Source organism: Microcebus murinus, chromosome 9, assembly GCF_040939455.1.
Source record: "Microcebus murinus isolate Inina chromosome 9, M.murinus_Inina_mat1.0, whole genome shotgun sequence".
Taxonomy (NCBI): Eukaryota; Metazoa; Chordata; class Mammalia; order Primates; family Cheirogaleidae; genus Microcebus; species Microcebus murinus.
The window spans coordinates 81,862,239-81,886,115 of NC_134112.1; the positions used below are offsets into that span (position 1 = coordinate 81,862,239).

The following is a 23,877-nucleotide window of genomic DNA, read 5'->3' on the forward strand; positions in this document are numbered from 1 at the left end:
AGAGCTGGAGAGGAAGCCACCTTTCAATGAGATTTCTTTCTTTCTTTTTTTTTTTTTTGAGACAGAGTCTCGCTTTGTTGCCCAGGCTAGAGTGAGTGCCGTGGTGTCAGCCTAGCTCACAGCAACCTCAAACTCCCGGTCTCAAGCAATCCTCCTACCTCAGCCTCCCGAGTAGCTGGGACTACAGGCATGCTCCACCATGCCCGGCTAATTTTTTTTTTCTATATATTGGTTGGCCAATTAATTTCTTTCTAATTTATAGTAGAGATGGGGTCTCGCTCTTGCTCAGGCTGGTTTCGAACTCCTGACCTCGAGCAATCCGCCTACCTCGGCCTCCCAGAGTGCTAGGATTACAGGCGTGAGCCACCGCGCCCGGCCCTTTCAATGAGATTTCTAAGAACTGAAAGAACTAGATGACTAATTGAGAAGGAGAACTCAAGAATATATGAGGTTTCCAGTCAGGTATATAAGGTAGATGATGACACTGTTCTAGCAAAAACAGAGAAGGCAAGAGCAAGTTTAGGGTAAAAGAGAGAGAAGAGCAATACAGGACATTTAAGTTTACAGTGATAAGACACGAAATAATTGTCCAATAGACATCATTAAGTAACATTCACCCATTTTTATCTACCCTGACTTCTTTCAAAATAGATCTTTAAAAACAAAATTGAGCACATAAAAAGTTCTAAGTAAAGGCTGTATGAATGAATAAAATACAACTTTAGATTCTTACTAGTCTAAGGTATTATTAAATAACTCACAGGTCTCTCAATAAAATCCTGTTCCACTGGTGAGAATCAGGGAGGTTCCAAGGAACAGGGAAGGCTTTGGAGTAGGGCAAACCAGAGTGCGAGGCCCATCTCACCATTTCTTAGGTAAGCAGCCCAGGGTCTGCCTACTCAAGGTGGGAGAGCTTATTAGAAATGCAGAAACTAGACCCCAATTTCAGACTAACTGGATCAGAATCTGCATTTTAACAAGATTCCCCAGTGACTGAGAAGCACCAGCCTAAGGCAGGTGAAATGTTCTTTAAGCACTGCTCTCCCCAACCCATTTACAAAAGTGGAGAAAATTGTATCTACCCCACAGGGTAGCTGAGGATTAACAAGTGCCAAATATTTATCAAGCCTCAACCAAGATATGTTAGTCTCTTACAGGTTACTTCCTTTAATCCTCAACAATCCTATCATATAAGTATTTTTTCCACTACAAGATGAAGACACTGCCAGGTTGTGACACGGTCCAAGGTCGGACTGCTAGTAAGAGCTCTCTGTTCTGTTCATTGTGGCTCTCTGTTCTGTATTCTACTTCCCATTAACCCCAATAATGCATATGCAACATAGTGCAGCCAAGGGCACACAATGGGTGAGAGCACACGGAAGGAGAGAAACCTCACATTTACAAAAAATCTAAACAATAGCTTAAAACATCAATCAACAGAATCAAAAAACTGTACTCATACAAGCTTAAATGAGTCAGCTATGCTTATTCTGAATTGGTTTTCAGATGAAGATGTGGCATTAAATTAATAGTATTTATCTCAACAGTTGTGCTAACACAGATCAACCAGTAGAAAATAACAATGGTTAATAAGATTGAAAATTCTCAATAGGATACAGAAATTTCTCGACATGGCTGTATTCCAGGTTCCCTAGGGATAGAAATTCAGGCAAAGAAAGGAATGTCCTAAGTATCTGCAATTGTAAGATACATTTCACACAAAGACTGAAATTCTAGGTTTTCTTTCAATCATTATTTGTGAATATTAACATTCTAATAAAAAAGAATGTACAAAATGAACATTTAGAATCACAAGTTCTAACGGTACTAGTTTCAAACAAATCTCAACCTACAAGAATCACTGTATCAATAGATGTCTAATTCCACTCATCTGAGCACACAGGGCCTGCCACCTTTTTCCTCTCTGCCTTTCCAGTCCCACTGGTCTTCTTTCATTTCCTGAAAGACTAGCTGTTCCTCCCCAGGGCCTTTGCAATGGCTATTTCTTCTGCCCCACCCTGACTTCCTTGTTTCTATAGACAGCTTGCTTCTTCTTATCCTTCATGCTATGTCTTAAATTCTACTTCCTCAGAGACCTTTCTGATCACCTTAAGTACACACCCCACCAGACCTCCCAATTATTCTCTGCCAAGTACTATACATTCTATTTACATCCTCCCTCACCCCCAACAAAATTCAAGTTCCAAGAGGGCAAGAAACTAATCTGAATCATTATTTTGTTTCTAGCCAAGTGCTCAAGAAAAGCTGGTTAAATGGATAGTGAGAGCTGGGCATGATGGCTCACACCTATAATGCTAGTACTTTGGGAGGCTAAGGTGGCAGGCCTGCTTGAGGCAAAGAGTTTGAGACCAGCATGGGCAATGTAGTAAGACCCGCCTCCCCCCTTACAAAAAATTTAGAAAATTGACCAGGCATGGTCGTCCATGCCTGTAATACTAAGCTACTCACACTCCAGCCTGGATAATAGAGCAAGACCCTGTCTGTCTGTCTCTCTCTCTCTCTCTCACACACACACACATACACACACACTAGCAAGAATGGGTGCCAGGGACTAAACAGTGGGATCTGAAAATAAGAGAATCTGTCCTCAGACCATTCAAAGTTTAGTAGAGAAATAGACAAGCAATCAATTACTGACCAGGAAGATCAAAGTGATAAAAGGGTTACCCAGCAGTGGTAAGGAGGCACACTGAAGGTGCTTCTATCCTGAGGAAAGGGTATTTTCAAGAGGTGGTGATATTGGCTAAATACAAGGGGGAGATTAAGCAATTTGTTCTTACGTGGTAACTACACTGAAGTTTTGTCCAAGCACATGAAATGAGATGACCCCCTCAGAGTTCAACTTGAGATCAACACACAATGACTGAGGAGAGTGGTACAAGCCATCTCAAAGAAAAAACCTGCTTTCCCACGAAGATTCAAGTATAGCCAGACTGAATGTATTCATACATGTAAAAAACAAGCTATCTGACAGAAAGGGTCAACCCTGCAAGAAGAGTTAAAAAGAGAACGGTAGGGAAGGGCCACTGAAGACACTGGGTAGGGGAGAAAGAAAGCCCTTGCTTTTTTTTTCTAAACTAGACATTAGTTTTCTGGTCACAACAGATCTAGTATGAGATGGCAGCATCATCAGATTATGCCAGACCATTGCACTTGATTCTTCTCATTGCTTTTGTTCTGATTCCTTCCCAAAACCTTCCAGTTATTTATGGTATGGGCTCCTAACTATGTCTACCTACAGGAAGACAACACATTGGTACACACTGAAAATTATATACTGGCTTTCCAGTTTTATGCTTCAAACCTAGGACCTTGGTTAATCTGAGGCAAAAGTAGTGGACCAGCTCTTAGTTCACAAATTAAATACTCAAAAGTGCATGCTAGCTCCCCCAACAAAGGATAAGGTTAGCCTGAAATGAAAGAGAGAGGAAAAAAGGATTTTTTTTTTTTTTTAAAGATACGGGGTCTTGCTCTGTTACCCAGGCTAGAGCGCAGCGGCGTCATCATAGCTCACTGTAGCTTCGAATTCCTGGGCTCAAGCAATCCTCTTGCCTCAGCCTCCTGAGTTGCTAGGATTACAGGTATCAGCTACCATGCCAGGCTAAAAGGATTTTTAAAAAATGTTTGAGGTATCTGGGGGATGGTCATGCTGGAAACTCAGACTTGTGGGGGGAGGGGGAAAGGGCATTTATTGAAACCTGAAAATTTGTACCCCCATAATATGCTGAAATAAAAAAAAAACACTTAGCAAAAAAAAATGTTTGAGGTAGACATGACAGATACAGAAGTAGAGGGAAGAGAGACAAGCCAAGGATAATTCCAATCTCTTTGGCATGAGTTACTTGGGGACAATACCACTCAGGAATCAAGGTATAAGAGGGGGCTAAGCCTTCTAGAGAGATGTCTCATTTAGGGCATGTTGAATCTGAGGTCTCTGAGGAGCAGCTAAGTGAAGATGTCCGGTCAGCATTTGGCCATCTAAGACAGGAGCTCAACAGATATGGAATTTTAATTCTGGAAATGTAAATTCTGGTAATAATATTAATGGAGAAATTAGCCAAGATAAGAGTGTCAACTACCTGGCCAGGCGCGGTGGCTCATGCCTGTAATCCTAGCACTCTGGGAGGCCGAGGCGGTGGATCGCTCAAGGTCAGGAGTTCGAAACCAGCCTGAGGAAGAGTGAGACCACGTCTCTACTAGAAATAGAAAGAAATTAATTGGCCAACTAATATATATAGAAGAAAATAGCCGGGCATGGTGGCACATGCCTGTAGTCCCAGCTACTTGGGAGGCTGAGGCAGCAGGATCGCTTGAGCCCAGGAGTTTGAGGTTGCTGTGAGCTAGGCTGATGCCACGGCACTCACTCTAACCTGGGCAACACAGTGAGACTCTGTCTCAAAAAAAAAAAGAGTGTCAATTACCAAGAGATAAGGATGAATTGTGGAACACTAAATAAACCCAATATTTAAAGGATGGAAGAAGACAAACCTCCAAGGTAGGCTGAGAAATAGGCATCTTAGAATTATTTTAAGTATTTGTTAGGTTATCATTCAATGTCAGCTTTCAGCAAATATATCTGCTATTTTTTGCAAAGAAAATACAAGTTTTTCTTTCTCCTCCTCTACTCTGAAGGAAGAGAATATACAAGTTTTACAAAGGAAAAAAAACAATTTGCTTATAGTAAAGTTACTGAAAAAGACAAAAAAGACAAAAGTTCTTTCAGAATATCATAATATGGCTTCCTGGGACAGGAAGGAAACGAATGAGATACACCCTCTTGATTTCTTCCCAGTACTTCAAAAAGTGCATTAAGCTGGTTGAAAGAATAAGAATTTTCTTTTGGAACCTACTTTAAACGTTTACTCCTTGCCAAAAGTCCAAAGTCCATGATGCTAACTACCTTTGGATGAATTTTCAAGGCAGAGATAAAATCTTCAGTGTGCATTTTATGATTAGCACTAGTTTTGAAAGACATAACTACACATTTACATTCTGGGACAGACCAAACTTTTAGTACCTAGGAGGCCTATGATACAGCACAGCACTATTCCCCTACGTAGGGCCACTGAGTTTGCAACTGAGAGCTGCTTAAAGGTTTATTTTCACCAAAAGCCATTTATTAAGTCTTTTTGTTGTTCTTTAAACAAAGTACTAAAAATTGAGCTGTACATTTCCTACCCTACCATGGTTTACAACTTTGTTGGAAAGACCAAACAACACCCAAAAAATAAAAAAAATTTTAAAAACCTGGGTTTAATACAAGTTGCAAAAGTTAAGTGCCAAACAAGTGGTATGATAGATCAGGTGAAGGAATAATCATGGAAGACTGGACTATGTAAGAAAATGGGGCTTGAGCCACACTTCTAAGGCAAGACAAGGCAGTCAAGACAAGAAAGAATGTTAGGGCCAGGCATGGTGGCTCATGGTAATAATCCTAGCATTCTGGGAGGCTGAGGTGGATCACTTGAGGTTATGAGCTGAGACCAACCTGAATAAGAGCAAGACCCAACTCTATTAAAAACAGAAAATACCAGCCTGAGCAAGAGCGAGACCCCATCTCTACTATAAATAGAAAGAAATTAATTGGCCAACTAATATATAGAAAAAATTAGCCGGGCATAGTGGCACATGCCTGTAATCCCAGCTCCTTGGAAGGCTGAGGCAGCAGGATCGCTTGAGCCCAGGAGTTTGAGGTTGCTGTGAGCTAGGCTGACGCCATGGCACTCACTCTAGCCTGGGCAACAAAGTGAGACTCCGTCTCAAAAAAAAAAAAAAAAAAAAAACAGAAAATAAATTAGCATGCCTACAATCCCAGCTACTCGGGAGGCTGAAGCAGGAGGATCGCCTGAGCCCAAGAGTTTAAGGTTGTAGTGAGCTATGATGACACTCACTGCACTCTAGCTTGTGCAACAGAGCAAAACTGTCTCAAAAAAAAAAAAAAAAAGAAAAAAGAAAAGAAAAAGAAAAAATATATATACACAGAAAAAATCTATACAGAAAATATGTGAGGTGACAGGAATATTGTAGGCAGGGCAGAGACATGAGCAAAGGCAGATGCAGGAAATGTGCCTGGAACCAGCTGATTAGTTTTACTGGAATAAGAGGTTCATGTAGCCAAGCTGTGGTATATAACGCCAAAGAAGTGACAAAAAGTAAGATGGTAGAGGGTCAGTCCACAGAAAGTGCTTTATCCTATGAATAGTATACAGCCAACGAAGGTTTAATGCACAGATGGATGATTGACACAAAACAAGATTTCAGAAAAATTAATCTGGCAACTGTATATATTAGGGGTTATGAGATATCATGATTGTGGTAGAGTGTACATCTACCAAAACTCAAATGTATACTCTTAAAATTGCTGAATTTTATTTTCTATAAGTTATACTTCAGTAAGACTGATTTTTAAAAAACAAAGGACAAAGGTAAAAACAAGAATAAATTGATCATTAAAAATACAGGCTTAAAAACAGGCTGCAAAATCTTGATCTGACAGCTGACATTAATTCTAGCCAGATGATTATATGCATCTCTTGCCCAACTTCAAATAACATCACACTGGTAGCCTAAAACCAGCCATGGTAATTATACCTAAAAAATCAGTATTTATACCTAAAAAAAATCAGCAAACACTACAAGCCAGAGTTATATTCCCCTGAGGGCAGTTCAATAATCACCAGCATACCACTGTGTCATTTCTATACAAGGTCTGGCTTGAATAGGGCACTAAATAAAGAGTCCCATGACATTTTCTTCTAATTCAAAATAATGACACAGTTCTGAAGCACCTTGTCTTAATCTTATCAGTAGATTATCAAAAAAGTTTAAGATTTAAGAGCCTAACGTTTTATTAGTTTCAAGAACTAAAGCAATGTCTATGAATAAGATAGAAACCTTTGTGTCTCTCAATCAAGGTTTCCAGCTATTATGTGTTTGGGACTAATACCAACTGATGACGATAATGCACAAAAAATTCCAGCATTCATTCCATTATGGTAAAGGCTAATTGCACGGGCCTATTATTGGAATATGCTTTCCTAGTTCAAACTAGCTGCATTTCAATAGAGTAAAGAGGGTTTTCTGGAGAAACCCTACTGTGAAAAGATGAACTTTGTCTTAACAACTTTAGTTTCAAAAACTATTCATTTATAAGACGCCTATTTCACATCTCTGAAGCAAATGGTTCATTTGTTATGTAGATTACTAAGCAGTCACTTAAGAATAAAAAGATTTCTTCTTTAGAGGCTCCAGCTAACTATATTCATACGCTCAATCTCAAAACCAGCAAAGTGTACTTCTAAATATGACAGCAAATAACTGTTTTGAACCCTTCTGATTTAGCTGCAGAGAAACACAAATGAGCACACCACCTTCCAATTTTCCAACCCATTTTCCAGGGGCCAATCTAGAATTATTCCCAAGAAAGCTGCCTTGATAGAGCCCCTGAGTTTCTATTTGTAAAGGTAAAAAATGGTGGTGACAGGAATAGGTATAGGACGATATTCCCTATGCCAGGTCAGATCCATGAGTCCTTAACAGACTTAAGTTTTATTTCAAGCCAGGTCCAGTGATGAGCACCTCTAATCCCAGTTACTTGGGAAGCTGGGGTGGGAGGATTACTTGAGCCCAGGAATTTGTGACCAGCCTGGGCAATACTGCAAGACTCCAATGCAAAAAAAAAAAAAAAATGTTTAAAAAGTTCTTAAGTCTGTTGCTTAGAACTCAACGTAACTTCTCAGGAATAAAAGCCAATTTAACTCACTTGTCTCTGAAGTACACTATTACTCTGTAATATTAATCTTCATCTATATCAATGTTTCTACTAGAAAATATAAATGCATTTGGAGTTCTAAAATGAGACACACCATCATTCAAATCTCATTTCTCTCTCAGAGAAAAGGAAATAAGACGACACAGGAAGAAAGATCATGAAGAAATATAAAAGACAAGGAACAGGGAGAAAATGGCAGGTGGAAAAAATGACTAAAAATGGAAAGAAGAAATATATGTGTACAAAAATCACCAGGGTAATGACACTCACTATGCCACTGATAATGGGGAGGAAGGGGTACGTATTCATCAGACATGTAGACTTCGATGAAACACCAGTTTCTGATCTCCATCCTAAAGAACCACACTACTCCAGGGAGGGAGCTCCCAGGACATGCAAAGAGACAGACTTGCCCAGTGCAGTGGCTCACGCCTATAATCCTAGCACGCTGGGAGGCTGAGGCAGGAGGATCACTGGAACTCAGGAGTTTGAGACCAGCCTGAGCAAGAGCGAGATGCCGTCTCTACTAAAAATAGAAAAATTAGCCAGGCATGGTGGTACACACCTGTAGTCCCCCAGCTACTCTGGAGGCTGAGGTAGGAGGATCACTTGAGCCCAGGAGTCTGAGGCTGCAGTGAGCTATGATGATGCCACTGCACTCTAGCCCGGGCAACAGAGCAAGACTCTGTCTCAAAAAAGGGGGGGTGGGTGGTGGGGGACAGCTCTGAGTCCTAGTCTGGTTCACTGAGCATTCTTTTTACCAGGGTCTTTTCCTTTTGCTTCTAATTCCCCTGGAAGAACAGAAATAAGAACGCTTCAAAAAGAGAAAAGATGTACATGTGGCCCCACCTCGTTATTAATAAATATTTACCATCCTCCCCCCATTCTTCATAATGCCCAAGCCCAAATGCACAAGGTACAGTTCTGGAAGCTGCAGATAAACATATAAGATACAGGATCTATGCCTTCCTATTTTAGCACCAAAAAAAAAAGGAGATTCAGGATCTAGCCTCTATGGAGCAGCTTGAAAGAGATGGGAGTTGGAGCCACAAGCCAACAGCTGATTATATAAAGTGGTAACTGCTTATCTGAGGGGAAACGAAAGGGTGTGATTAAAGCACATAGAAGACAGGAGAAGTGTCTAAGACAAATATGGGTGGTGGGAGGAGTTTCAAAGAAGGCTTTGAGGAAGATGCTAGGCCTGAGGTGGATACTGAATAAATAGAAGAGAAGCCGGAAGAGAAAGGGACCGTCCCTTGAGAAAGCTAGTGCAGTGTTTGGGAGTTGGGGGAAGCACTGTTATCTTGGACCTAGGGCAGGAAGACACTACCTGTCAAATTGACTTTTCTACCAAGGCTGACCTTTCTATCAGCCTCTTCATCAAACTGACTTTTATGCCAAGGTTAGGCTTTAAACCACAGGCACTCAAGAGCAACTAAGGGGTTTTAAGCAGGAAGTAGCATCATCAGATGTACTAAAAACAGGATCACTCTGGCAGCAAAATGAAAGGCAGACTGGAAGGAGACAGACTAGATGCAGGGAGCCCCAAAGTTGTGAGATTATTTGAAACAGTCCAGGTAAGATCCAGAGAGCCTGAATTAAAAAGTAATGGCAGAGCTGGAGGGAAGGGGGTTTCAGAGGGCAGAATAAACAGGATGAGGGAGGAGTTAAGACACATGGGTTTCCCACTTGGGCAACAGCAGAGTGAACATGCATAAAAAAAAACAGATTGTAGTTTGAGTTTGGAGGATATAGTACTGAAATCAGTATTAGACATGTAAAGTTTTAGGGATATTCCTGGAGAGATGTTTAGAAGGCAGGCAGCTATACTAACCTGGAGTGTGGGAAACAACTCAACTGTATAAATCATTTTATAGCAAAGGATGTGTTATGTGAAAAGACTAAGGATGAATCCCATGAAAAAACAAACATGAAATTAGCTTTTTGTTCCATATACACCTTATACACATAGCCTGAAGGCAATTTCATATAATATTTTAATAATTTTGTGCATGAAACAAAGTTTATGTTAAATACTTATGTGTGGAATTTTCCACTTGTGGCATCATGTTAGTGCTCAAAAATGTTGAATATTGGAGCATTCTGGATTATAGATTTTCAGATTAGGAACACTCAATCTGTATTTGGGGGTTTACTGGAAAAAGTATGCCCACCCATGCTTTAGTGAATAACCCTTGGACAAAGCCTATCCCTACACTTCCTACCTCAGTTTCTCCATCTGAGAAATGAAAAGAAAAGGTATGTTAAAGTTCAATGAAAACTTAAAACGCTCATGAAAGTTAATTTAATATCAAAGTCATTCATTAAAATTTTTGCTCAGTCAATAGAACCAAATACATTTCCAATTAAAGTCAAGGTTTTAAAGTATATAAAAATTTTCGACACAGAATTTAAGGAGATAGTATTTAAATTACAAGACAATTATTGATTTACATACACCTACAAAATAAAGGGAATCTCAAACTTTACCTTATATGCAAGTTTGAGTGTTGCACCAGTGTCTCCAAAAAGCATTTACTTCTACAAAAAGCTTTGGTAACAGAAGAGATGGACGACAGAGAAGTCACCACCATCATTTCCTCAACACCTAACATGTCCAGATACCATCCTGAACACCTAATGCCTGTGCTGCATTCAAGCCCCACAATAACCCATGAGGACACCCATTCATTTTACAGATGAGGAAACTGAACCTTAGAAAGATTTAAGAGCCTCACTCAAGTCACCTAGTAGGGAGTGGGTGGGAGAACGGGTCTGACCTCAGAGGCTCTGTACTTAATTGAAACCCCATACTTTATAGTTAACTACATGGAGAAAGACAACATCTGTAAAGCGACACATGGAATCTGGAAACAAACAGAAATATGCCTGCTTCTCTTCTTCCCTTGGAACTTGGTGCAGATATTGGAGCCCAGGTTGGTATTACCAGCTTCAGGAAGTAAAATATATCAACTGTACCAATGGGGAAACAGCTTCAGAGCCACAACCAGGTGCAATGAACATACAATGTACTGAGTTCCAAATAAGCACCTCAAAAATCAACTTTTTAACCAACTCTCCTCCATAAACAGAGGGTAGCCAACACAAGAAATAAAAAGATCTTTGTAAATCAGATATTACAGTAATGTACTCTAAGAAGTCATATGATACACTCAGTGGAAAGAACATAAGCTTTCACTTCAAACTGATCCAGGTTTGAATTCTGGTTTCAACATAAGCCTTATGACAGTAAATTATTTATCTTCTCTGTGCCAGCTCCCATGATCATATAAGACTACCCTCCTTGCCAGACAGTCCAGGAAATTATCACTTTTATAATGTAAAGTTTAGTAGTTCAGAGTCAAAGCCTGAGTCGGACAGCCTCAATTTATCTCTCAGCTCTGCAACTTACTTGGCATGAGACTAGGCCCTAAGCCTCAGGTTTATCATCTGGAAAACATGAAAAATGAAAACAGTACCTACCTCTTGGGGTTATTCTGAGGAGTAAGGAAGACATCTGAAGTGTCAAAAGGCACAGGGCCTGGCACAGGATGTAGTCAAATGGCAGCAGTGATTACTATTAATGTGTCTGGCACATAGTAAACACTCAAGGAGGCTTTTTATCAGTTTAAATTACAGACCAAATGACAACTTTCAGCTCTCCTAGACCTGATCTTTAGGGGAAGCAACATCTTTCCTTAAGGCTGTGAAATTAACTTTCATAGCTCTAAAGGAGTGGTAGAAGCACAATTCCTGAAACAAAAAGCACTGGCTTGGCTCCCTTTTGTTAAATGGGAAGGTTTCTTCATCTGCTGCTTTCCACTTTAAAATAAATACTAATGAAATACTACTACTGGTGCTTTCAGGCAGGCAACACCCTTAACCTCTAAACAGAACAGACTATTTTCCCCACATATGGTTTTCAGAACACCAGGAAGAAACACTGAAACAGAAAGGCACCTATTTAAAAGCAGAACTTTAACTCTGTAAAACAGCCTGCCTGCACCTGTGGCCAAAGCAAAAGGAAACAGGCTTGGCTGAGTGGTCCAGACCCCAAATCTGCCTGTCGTTCAGAACTCCCAGTATGCAGCTACCTTTGAACCCCGTCTGCATCTCAAAAGCCACAAAAATGATGAGTTCCACATATTTTTCTTTCAATCATTAGTTTAGGATATAGAAACAGACCAAATGCAATGAAGACAATGTGTAATAAAAAATTCCTTGACCTTTACCAGCCTCATAAGTCCATCCAGCTAAAACATACATTCCACATCAAGTTCAATTATTAAAGCCAAGACAGAAGATATCCATAAAATCCTCTGACTCTCAGAAGGCTTTCTCAGATGCATTTTAAATTTTCAAATGGCTCATATTCCTGCACCTGTTAATTTTTCTTCAAACGACTTTAGCTTTTTTTATAGGCAGATAATTACATTCTTTCCAGGACTCTAATATCCTAAACACAAAGTTTTAATGGGCATTATAACCAGCTTACTATGAAGTCCTCTCCATTAAACATATCCAATTCAAACGGTATCTAAGAAAAATAGGAAAATACTCTCCAGATACAGCATCAGTTTTTTTTTTTTTTTGAGACAGAGTCTTGCTTGTTGCCCAGGCTAGAGTGAGTGCCGTGGCGTCAGCCTAGCTCACAGCAACCTCAAACTCCTGGGCTCAAGCAATCCTGCTGCCTCAGCCTCCCGAGTAGCTGGGACTACAGGCATGCGCCACCATGCCTGGCTAATTTTATATATATATTAGTTGGCCAATTAATTTCTTTCTATTTATAGTAGAGACAGGGTCTCGCTCTTGCTCAGGCTGGTTTCGGACTCCTGACCTCGAGCAATCCGCCCGCCTCAGCCTCCCAGAGTGCTAGGATTACAGGCGTGAGCCACCGTGCCCCCGGCTCAGCATCAGTTTTTATCTACCACAGAAATCAACACTCAACTTCTACAGACCTTAACAAATTTGCTTTAAATTTCCCAGCCATTTGAAATAGAATATGCACAAGTGGTTAATGACCTTGTATTTTCTTACCAATTTTTAAAAAACCATTTGTCACACTCAGTTGTAACAATTAAAAAAAAATCCTTGCTAAAAATAAATCCAGGACCAGAGCCTCTCCTGCACTTTGCAGCAGTCTAGTTCAGATTTACAAGCCTTACTTTTGTTTTGAAAACTAAGGGGAAGAAAAGTAGCTTTTCTGTTTTAGATTTCATTTGTAGGGAGACAGAAGTAGATGCAACGCTTCAAGGTTATACAGTACCCACAGAGAACATCCTGTCCACTTGCCTAAACACACCAAGCATGCTCACAGCTAATAGCCAAACCACCTGCAAAAGTTCCATTTGCTTAGTCTTACATGTTGCCTACAAATTCAAGATTATGCCTGTTTCATTTTGTTTATTTTAGAACAGTCACCTTGTACTCAATTTATCCAATCCGCTTTTGCTGCCAAGGTGTTAACATGTATTACAATTACTAAAGGCAATGAGTAAGTAAAACAGTCCCAGCTTCTACCCTGAGGACATACCTTCACATCCCTAACTCCCCCGACTAGCCTCTCGGTGGGTAACAGGAGACCTTGAGGCTGAGAGAACCAACACATGAGGGTTTTCTGAGAAGGGCACAGGTAAGGATGCCAGGCAACACACGCTTCTGTCTAGTTCTTTTAATCCCAAATACAGTTTGCTCAGTAAAAGTTCTCCCTAGATTAAATCCTAAACCATAAAAAGCCTTTAGAGATAACATGGAGGGAAGTATATAATTTAAATATCAAGTAGCTAGAGAAGACAATTAAAACTTTGAACAGTAAGGTTTATAAAGTTAATATGCCTACACAGGATTCTCCTAAATTAAAATTAGCATCCAAGCAATGCTGTGTTGTCCCTGCATCTCAATGAACATACCTTTGAATACATTCCTGAAAATTAACTCAAGTGTGAGACTTCTCACTGAGCTAATACCAAACATGCACATACCCATAAGTGCTTACTATTCTGTGCTATATGTCTCACATCTATTCTTTTGAAGCACAGAGAATTTCAAATTACAACTCTCTCCAATTTGGTCTCTAAAACTGCTTCTATTAAATTAGGTGTTGGCAGTCCTCAACTTTCATGCCTTAAAGCAAGACAAAAGCTCCTATTAAAAAGGACTGGCAGTTCAGGAATGGCAAAAGCAGCAAGGAGCCCAGAGATCTTTCATATCATCATTTATGTATATACACGCTACACACGCTGTTGATTAACAAGAGGCACTTTCTAAAGGAAATGCTTTCAACTATATTCATACTTGCTATGATGCAGCAAGAATAAAAGACAAAGACTGAAAATAGGGGGGAGGGGTGCAAAAAACCTGATATCCTCATGAAAGACACTGTCCAAAAATAACTAATTCTTAAAATTACCAACTCTAAACAAAGCATTGTATATGTTTTGTATATGGTGATAAAACACACCTGTGAAGACCATCTGTTGTCCCATTTAAAACCAAGGAACCTTCTCACCATCCATGGAGTGAAAAAAAATAAAAAATAAAAAAAAAATAAAACCAAGGAACCCAGGGCAGGCACAGTTGCTCATGCCTGTCATCCCAGCAGTTTGGGAGGCCAGGAGTTCAAAACCAGCCTGGGCCATGTAGCAAGACTTCGTCTCTACAAAAGTAAAAGAAATAGGCCGGGCGCTGTGGCTCACGCCTGTAATCCTAGCTCTTGGGAGGCCGAGGCGGGCGGATTGCTCAAGGTCAGGAGTTCAAAACCAGCCTGAGCAAGAGCGAGACCCCGTCTCTACTATAAATAGAAAGAAATTAATTGGCCAACTGATATATATATATAAAAAAAAAAAATTAGCCGGGCATGGTGGCGCATGCCTGTAGTCCCAGCTACTCGGGAGGCTGAGGCAGGAGGATCGCTTGAGCCCAGGAGTTTGAGGTTGCTGTGAGCTAGGCTGACGCCATGGCACTCACTCTAGCCTGGACAACAAAGTGAGACTCTGTCTCAAAAAAAAAATAAAAAAAAAAAAGAAATTAACTGGGTGTGTTGGTGTGCACCTGTAGTTCCAGTTACTCAGGAGGCTGAGGTGGGAGGATAGCTTGAGCCCAGCAGTTCAAGGCTGCAGTGAGCTATAATCCTGCCACTACACTCCAGTCTGGGCAACAGAGTGACTCTGTCTCAAAACAAAAACAAAAACAAAAAAGAAAAGAAAAGAAAAGATGTTAAGGGTTTTCTACTTCAGACTTCTAAACTGCTCTAGTAAATCTTCATACCAAGAAAGTTATGAACTGCAGAATTTATTTTTACTGCTTATATTTATATGCAAAGAGAATAAGATTCAAAATGAGATTTTAAATTTATGTCATAATGGTAATTTTCATTTCTCTGTTTCCTAGAAGGCAATATCAGGTATATACATACAGAGTTGTAAAGGTCTTTGACATTTACACACACACACATACACACACAATAAGAGTTACATGCAAAATGTCTACAGACAAAATCAGAATATTTAAGTTGGAAAGACTTAAAATAATTTAAGCCAACTTCTTATTTGATAGATAAGGACAGAAACCCAAGCCCCAAGGTCTCCTGGCCACTGAGTACAAAGCCAAGGGAAACAACCTTGTATAGCCTTCCAGGCAGTTTTCTTTCCTGCCAACACACTGCCCATCGTCTACCAACCTCCAATAATGACCAAGCTCCCAAATTAGGTCCTCTGAATTAAAGTTTTAAGATCCTAACTAAGGCCGGGTGCGGTGGCTCACGCCTATAATCCTAGCACTCTGGGAGGCCAAGGCGGGCGGATTGCTCGAGGTTAGGAGTTCGAAACCAGCCTGAGCAAGAGCGAGATGCCGTCTCTACAATAGAAAGAAATTAATTGGCCAACTAATATATATAGAAAAAATTAGCTGGGCATGGTGGCGCATGCCTGTAGTCCCAGCTACTCAGGAGGCTGAGGCAGAAGGATCCCTTGAGCCCGGGAGTTTGAGGTTGCTGTGAGCTAGGCTGACGCCACGGCACTCACTCTAGCCTGGGCAACAAAGCAAGACTCTGTCTCAAAAAAAAAAGATACTAACTAAACTATAAGTGAAAACACATAAATTAACTTTTTTCCTTCTCTTTCATGCAGAAGAGAGGATAACTTTATCACATAAGTCCAGTCCCCCAGCAAAGCAGAACCTAGAAGACACTGGATAAAGGTAAAAGATAAATTTCATGAACAAAATTCAAGGCATGGGACATTTTTCAGGCCTACATGACAACATTCCCAAATATGTATCAGGTGTGGCCCTACTGGTTCCAAGGTGTCAGATCATCAAAAGCTAAAAGCTAAGCCTGTTCACCTCACAGCAACCCATATAATCTTGGTCACACACACTGCATTCTAATACATACATACTTAACAGTGACTCATTTACAACCTCTGATTCTTTAATCAGGCTAAGCCACTGACCACCTCCCACCCGTGGGTGCCCTCTTGCTTATTTACCTCCTGTCTCTATGACATTCAGCATCCTGTAGGAAGCCTTCTCTAAGAGACTCGATCTTGTATTTTTCCAAGGCCCTATTCCCTGTTTTAAAGTTACTTTCAAGGATGCCTATGCTATTTATTCATATAGTAACTTTATAATTCCATATTATGGTCCTATTCTTTTTTATACAATAAAACAAAGGCACAATGATAACAGGATTCAGTAACTTAACTTTAAATAGACCCATCTGAAGCCTGGCGTGGTGGCTCACACCTGTAACACTCTGGGAGGCCAAGACAGGAGGACTGCTTGAGCTCAGGAGTTTGAGACTACCCTGAGCAACAGCAAGACCCCATCTCTACTAAAAAAAATAGAAAAATTAGTGAAGCATGGTGGCACATGCCTGTAGTCCCAGCTACTCGGGAAGCTGAGGCAAGATGATCACTTGAGCCCAGAAGTTTGAGGTTGCTGTGAGCTAGGCTGATGCCACAGCACTCCAGCCTGGGCAGCAGAGTAAGACTCCGTATCATACATACATACATAAACCCATTCAAGAGAGAAAAAAGTAATGATGGCAACAGATGAATGGATAAAGAAAATATGAGATATATACACAATAGAATACTATTCAGCCATTAAAAAAATGAAATTCTGTCATTTGCAGCAACATGGATGAGCTTGGAGGAAATTATGTTAAGTGAAATAAGCCAGGCACAGAAATACAAATAGCTCAAGTGGGAGCTAAAAAAGTCAATCTCATAGAGGTAGAGAGCAGAAGAATGATTACTAGAGTAGGGGGTAGAGGGAGGAAGATAGGGAGAGGTTAGCAAATACAAAATCACAGCCAGATAGGAAGAATAAGTTTTAGTGTTCTAAAGCACTTGCAGGGTGACTGTAATTATGAACAATTCATTGTACATTTTCAAATAGCTAGAAGAGTAGGTTTTGAATGTTCCTAACACAAAGAAATGATAAATGTTTGAGGTGATGGACATGCTAATTACCCTGATTTGATCAGTACACATTGTATACATGTATGAAAATACCACTGCATTCCGTAAACATGTATAATTATGTGTCAATTAAAATAATAAAAAAAAAATAAAATTTTTAAAGGATGGGAAAATCAGCAATATGCTTAAATAGAAAAACAAAAGGTTTTTGCACATTAAAAAAAAAGATTTATATGAGCTTTACATTTTATTTTAAAAGCCTGAATATAACATTGAAGTCTAGGCTTATGGCTTAGAATAAAAATTATTTTATGAATGAAGTATTCCAACAATGAGCCCATTGTCAACTGCCTAGAGTCAATTCAGTGCCTGATAAGAACATTTAATGCAGCATATCTTGTAGCTCAAGAACTGAACTGCTATCCAATGTTTCCTTCTCCTCTCCACACAAGAAGAGACACTAACATATTTCATCACATCTATGACACACCATTATTTTATGACACATCAAGAAAGAAAAAAGCTGCCAATTAGACTGACTCACCACCAATTTTAAGACATCTCAATCTCAAAGATGTTAAGATGTGGGGAAAAATGTCTTTGAATCTATAAATTATGACGTAGACCTGACACTGTTTACTAACATGAAAAACATTTGCCGGCGCCAGGTGTGGTGGCTCATGCCTGGAATCCTAGCACTTTGGGAGGCAAAGGAAGGAGGGTCAATTGAGGTCAGGAATTCAAGACCAACCTGAGCAACATAGCGAGACCTTGTCTCTACAAAAAAACAGAAAAATTAGCCAGGCAGGATGGTATGCACCTGTAGTCCCAGCTACTCGGGAGGCTGAGGTAGGAGGATCACTTGAGCCCAGGAGGTTTAGGTTGCAGTAAGCTATGATCATGCCACTGCCCTCATGCCTTGGCAACAAAGCAAGACTCTGTCTCTTAAAAAAACAAAAACAACAACAACAAAACACTTGCCATCTTTTTTTTTTTTTTTTTTTGAGACAGAGTCTCACTTTGTTGCCCCGGCTAGAGTGAGTGCCGTGGTGTCAGCCTGGCTCACAGCAACCTCAATCTCCTGGGCTCAGCGATCCTACTGCCTCAGCCTCCCGAGTAGCTGGGACTACAGGCATGCGCCACCATGCCCGGCTAATTTTTTGTATATATATTTTTAGTTGGTCAATTAATTTCTTTCTATTTTTGGTAGAGACGGGGTCTCGCTCAGGCTGGTTTTGAACTCCTGACCTTGAGCGATCCGCCCGCCTCGGCCTCCCAAAGTGCTAGGATTACAGGCGTGAGCCACCGCGCCCGGCCTAACACTTGCCATCTTTACACAACAATTTTCCTTCTTGGCTAAAGTTGTATTTATATGGCTTACCGTGTAATTCAATTCTATCTGATTGAAATATTTTATTGTGGAATCTACTAATATGACAGACATTATGCTAGGTACAATTAAAGCATGTCCTAGACTTTATCAAAATGTGACTATTTCTCTTCCACCATACATTTGCTAGAGTAGTGGCTCTCAAACATTTTGGTCTCGGCACCCTTTACAAACTTCAGGCATGCACCACCATGCCCGGCTAATTTTTTGTATATATATTTTTAGTTGGTCAATTAATTTATTTCTATTTTTAGTAGAGACGGGTCTTGCTCAGGGTGGTTTCAAACTCCTGATCTCGAGCAATCCGCCCACCTCGGCCTCCCAGAGTGCTAGGATTACAGGCATGAGCCACCACGCCCGGCTTCAAAGAGTTTTTTTTAATGTGGTTATATCTGCCAATATTTACCATTTTAGAAAAATATTAATTCATATAAACATAATAAATCTTAAGCATGTTAACAATTTTTATGAAAAATAACTGCAATCTCTAAAACAAATTAATTTAGTAAACATGACATTTTTAATGATTTTGCAAATCTTTTTTAAAAGATAGGGTCTCACTCTGTTGCCCAGGCTAGAATGCAATGGCATGATCACAGCTCACCATAACCTTGAACTCCTGGGCAATCCTCCTTCTTCAGCCTCTCATGTAGCTAGGTCCACAGGTGCACTACCACCACTTCCGGCTAATTTTTTAAAATTTTTAGAAGAGACAGGATCTCACTATACTGCCCAGGCTGTAAAATCTTTTAATGTATGGCTTAAGCTGGATTCTCATACGTGCTTCTGCATTCAATCTGGTAGAGTATGCTTTAAACTTAGTTAGAAAAGAGAGGAGTACTTTAATAGACTTTTCAGATTAATTCTGGACATTCTTCGTTGACATCACAAAAAAACTTGACAAGTGGTAACTAGTTTCCTTAAAGGCTAACTGTGATGTGGAATCTGAAATTGTACCAATGAATTTTTCTACATTAAAATCCACTGATCTACCTTGCATTTGAGTGTATCTTTTACCCAGCATGATTTTCTATTATCATGTATTGGCCATTTGGAAAATATTGGTTCACTGACTTTTACAGATCTTCCAAATGTTGACACATTTCATCACACAACACCAGAAAATCATGTCAAAAGTGTTTGTAAGTATCAGAAAACTGTCAAGCACATGGTGGCTGATACAAGTTCTCTAAAATTCTAATTTTTGCTTTAAAGCTCAAATTTTATCACTGGCAACATAAACTGTCAGTTTTCCTTGAAATGACAAGTTCACGTTTTTCATTTTTGAGAAAATGTCGGCCAAACACCCAAGTCTGAATAACCATAGTTTGTCAGTCAGTCATACTTTCAAGTACAAACAGCATTTCCATGAAAAAGCAGCAAGTTCAAATGGCAACTCAAAATCACACAAGTGGTTTTTTGGAAATCACCACCACACTTGCAGTATGCAGCAAAGGTGCTTCCCCATTTCATCATATAGAATATGACCTAAGGATTGGTGAAAAACAAGGAACATATTATTTATCCCAATTCATTTAACAGGTGGTTCCTGAGAACCCACTACAAATGCAAAGATACAAGAAATGAAAGCACAAGAATTTCTAGTGGGCTCCAGATCCATCACTACAAAAACTTACTCTATGATCTTAGCACATTCAACCGACCTATGTGGGTGGCCCAGATTTTTAATCCACAAAAAGCGGGCCATAGCATCACAAAGCAAGGATACGACAAGAATAAATGTGAAATATGTTGGAATGAAAAGCAGCACATTATACAACAGCAAAAACAGCCAAAATAAAAATACCTACACCAAAAAAACTGTCGAAGTATAGTTCTCTCTTTTAAAGGAGTAATCTCAATTGCTTAGAAAATTCTGAAGAAAAAGTTCTACTTTATCTTCCCATAATAACCGAATTTCTGGTTAAAACTACCAGCTACAACTTATATTAAGATTTTCATTGAGCCAGTGCAGTGGCTCACACCTATAACTCCAGCACTTTTGGAGGCCAAGGCAGGATAATCACTTGAGGCCAGGAGGTCAAGACCAGCCTGGACAACACAGCAAGACCCCCTTCTCTACTAAAAACTTTAAAAAATGAGCCAAGTATAGTGACACACCCCTGTAACCCAAGCTAAGGGGTTGAGGCAGGAGGAAGGCTTAAGCCTAGGAGCTCGAGGCTACAATGAGCTATGATCATGCCTATGAATAGCCACTGTACTCTAGCCAGAGTGACAAAGCTAGACCACATCTCTAAAAAACACACACACAAAAAGATTTTCATTGAAACCACAATGAGGGGATAAGAAAGGTGGAGTTAAGGAAAGAGCCAGGTGAGGCAGCTCAAGTCTGTAATCCTAGCACTTTGGGAAGCTGAGGCAGGAGGATCCCTTGAAGTCAGGAGTTCAAGACCAGACTGAGCAAGAGCAAATTCCTCATCTCTCCAAAAAATAGAAAAATTAGCCAAGCAGGGTGGCACAAACCTGTAGTCCCAGTCACTTGGGAGACTAAGGCAAGAGGACTGTTCCTGGGATTTCTGAGGTTGCAGTGAGCTATGATGACACCACTGCACTCTAGCCCAGTTGACAGAGCCCAGACCCTATCTCCCCACACCCAAAACAAAAAGGTGGAGTTAAGGATAGAATGGGCCAGGGTACAAGACTTACTTACCTGCTAAGAGATTTTTTAAAAAAAATTACAAAGGTGGATCTGGAAAAGTTAGATACTTTTACATAAAAAAATTGTAATATGTGCTTTTTTATACTACAGATAAAAATATCTTTTGATACCATAAAATCATATTTCTATATATATAAATACTTTTATATTTTAAAAGTTAGTACTTCTTTAAAGAGTACTAGCTTAGTTCACTAAAAGCAGCCCACCAGGGCACTCAAATCTCAGGTGAACAAAGGCAACAGAGGTACAAAAGAACCAGCTGAACCCCTGCCAGAGTTATCAAGCCAGTAAGACGGCCTTAAGTGCCACACTATTGACTCTTAGCACCTACATGACACACAGGTGCTGGCATTACTTAAGGCTAAAGGTTTAAAAATACACCACCAAGGTTGTTAAACCAATAAACAGCTGGTTACAAACTTTTTGATTTATATACTACACAAAAACCCAGGTGTCCTCATGAATTGATACACAAATTCTGAAATGTCCTGTACAGTCTCAAATTAGAGAATTTATTACCATTGTATTTATATGTAATGAAATACTAGCCATTAATATTCAATTTCTGCCTTTCTTCCCCACTAATTTCAAGGAAGCTCTTGAAACAAATACTTTGGCGTAATTTTTTAGCCTAGAAGCCAAATGTGCTAGGCCAAATTTTAATATCTCACAATTACTTTTCTGTTTTTTACAGTGTCAACTATACTCTGCTCAAAGAAAACAATGTATACACTTTAAGACTTTAATCATATGAAAATCAGTTAGCGTTTTTCCTAGAGTGAAAGTAGAAAATGACAAAAAAAAATTGAGCCAAAATTAAAACACAGCAAACTCTGTGGAAGTTTATTCATTTAAGGCATAATTTCAATTGCTTTGAAAATTCTGAAGTCAAGAAAAAGTGAAGTTCTACTTAGTCATTCTTTCCATAACTGAATGTTTAGTTAAAAATGTCAGCTATAGGGCCCGGGCGCGGTGGCTCATGCCTGTAATCCTAGCACTCTGGGAGGCCGAAGCTGGAGGATCGTTTGAGTTCAGGAGTTTGAGACCAGCCTGAGCAAGAAAAGCGAGACCCCGTCTCTACTAAAAATAGAAAGAAATTAATTGGCCAACTAAAACTATATAGAAAAATTTATCGAGGCATGGTGGCACATGCCTGCAGTCCCAGCTACTCGGGAGGCTGAGGAAGGAGGATCACCTTGAGCCCAGGAGTTTGAGGTTGCTGTGAGCTAGGCTGATGCCACAGCACTCTAGCTAGAGCAACAGAGTAAGACTCTGTTTCCACAAAAAAAAAAAAAAAAAGTCAGCTACAATTTATATCAAGATTTTCACTGAAACTACAAATAGAACTGCTAAAAAGGAAAAGATATCAAATGGTAGAAAATACACTTTTTTTTTTTTGAGACAGTCTCACTCTTGCTTCCCCAGCTAGAGTGCCATGGCATCAGCCTAGCTCACAGCAACCTCAAACTCCTGGGCTCAAGCGATCCTCCTGCCTCAGTCTCCTGAGTAGCTGGGACTACAGGCATGTGCCACCATGCCCTGGCTAATTTTTTATATATATATTTTAGTTGTACAGCTAATTTCTTTCTATTTTTTTTTTTTAGTAGAGACGGGGTCTCACTCTTGCTCAGGCTGGTCTCAAACTCCTGAGTTCAAACGACCCTCCCTCCTCAGCCTCACAGAGTGCTAGGATTACAGGCATGAGCCACCATGCCCGGCCAAAGATACACTTTTTTAAGAGAATAAAATGCTTCTATGGTCCAAAGCAATGAGTCTTCATTAGAATTAGCAGTTGATCAGGACCCATTCTACTCTCTTACTAGTAATATAACTAGTTAGTAACAAGAAGATATGCAGAATGTAATAGTATTTTATCACTAAACCAACCACAGGTTTCTCCCTGGTCTAAAACTCTCTAAGATTATAAAATTTCTTGAGTTATAAGGCTCTTAACTAATATGTTTGCAACTCACCCTAAGTTTGCCTTCATTTTCACACATTATGTAGTTAAAACCAGCCAAATACGAAAAATTAAATTTGTCATGCAAATTGCTAAATAAACAAATCCATCAAATCTGTGCTCTTAGATCACATCCTCATTTATTTAAATCCATCTTGTTTCCAAAAAAGCAGTACCAATTTACACTTCATTCAAAATCAAATGTAACTGTACAAAAGCCACTAATAACTAAGATTAAAGCATTAATATGCTATACACAAAAGTCAAAAATGATTACTCCCTCTAGGAGGTGGAAGGGATTTCCCCTGAACCCCCTGAATGTGGGCTAGACTTAGTGACTAGCTTCCAAAATACAGAGTACAAAAGGGGAAAAAACAGTAACTTTACAATGGAGGAACCTGGCAACCATGGGCTTAGCTCAGTGGATCAAGGTTAAGATCACCAGTGATGATGTGGGTTGTCAGGTACCCCATGACATGATATGATAAGAGGGTCACTTCACCTCTGTGGTATTCTTTCCAAAACTCACAATGAGTTTGGCCAAATTTTAATATTTCACTATTATGAGGTGTAATCATGAAAGGGGAGGGAAATCAGATAGACCCAAACTAAGGAACATTCCACAAAATATCT

General features: G+C 39.7%; 1 protein-coding gene and 1 long non-coding RNA gene across 4 annotated transcripts in view; both read right to left on the reverse strand.

The window, feature by feature from the left end:
- UBE2H (ubiquitin conjugating enzyme E2 H) overlaps positions 1–23,877 on the reverse strand; it is a 100,191-nt gene that overhangs the window by 61,644 nt on the left and 14,670 nt on the right. The gene's annotated exons all lie outside the window — the stretch shown is intronic.
- Positions 33–22,746, reverse strand: LOC142872931 (uncharacterized). Its single transcript, XR_012921028.1, has 2 exons — positions 14,354–22,746; positions 33–14,292 (listed from the first exon to the last, which is right to left on the reverse strand). It is a non-coding gene; the product is annotated as an uncharacterized LOC142872931 (long non-coding RNA).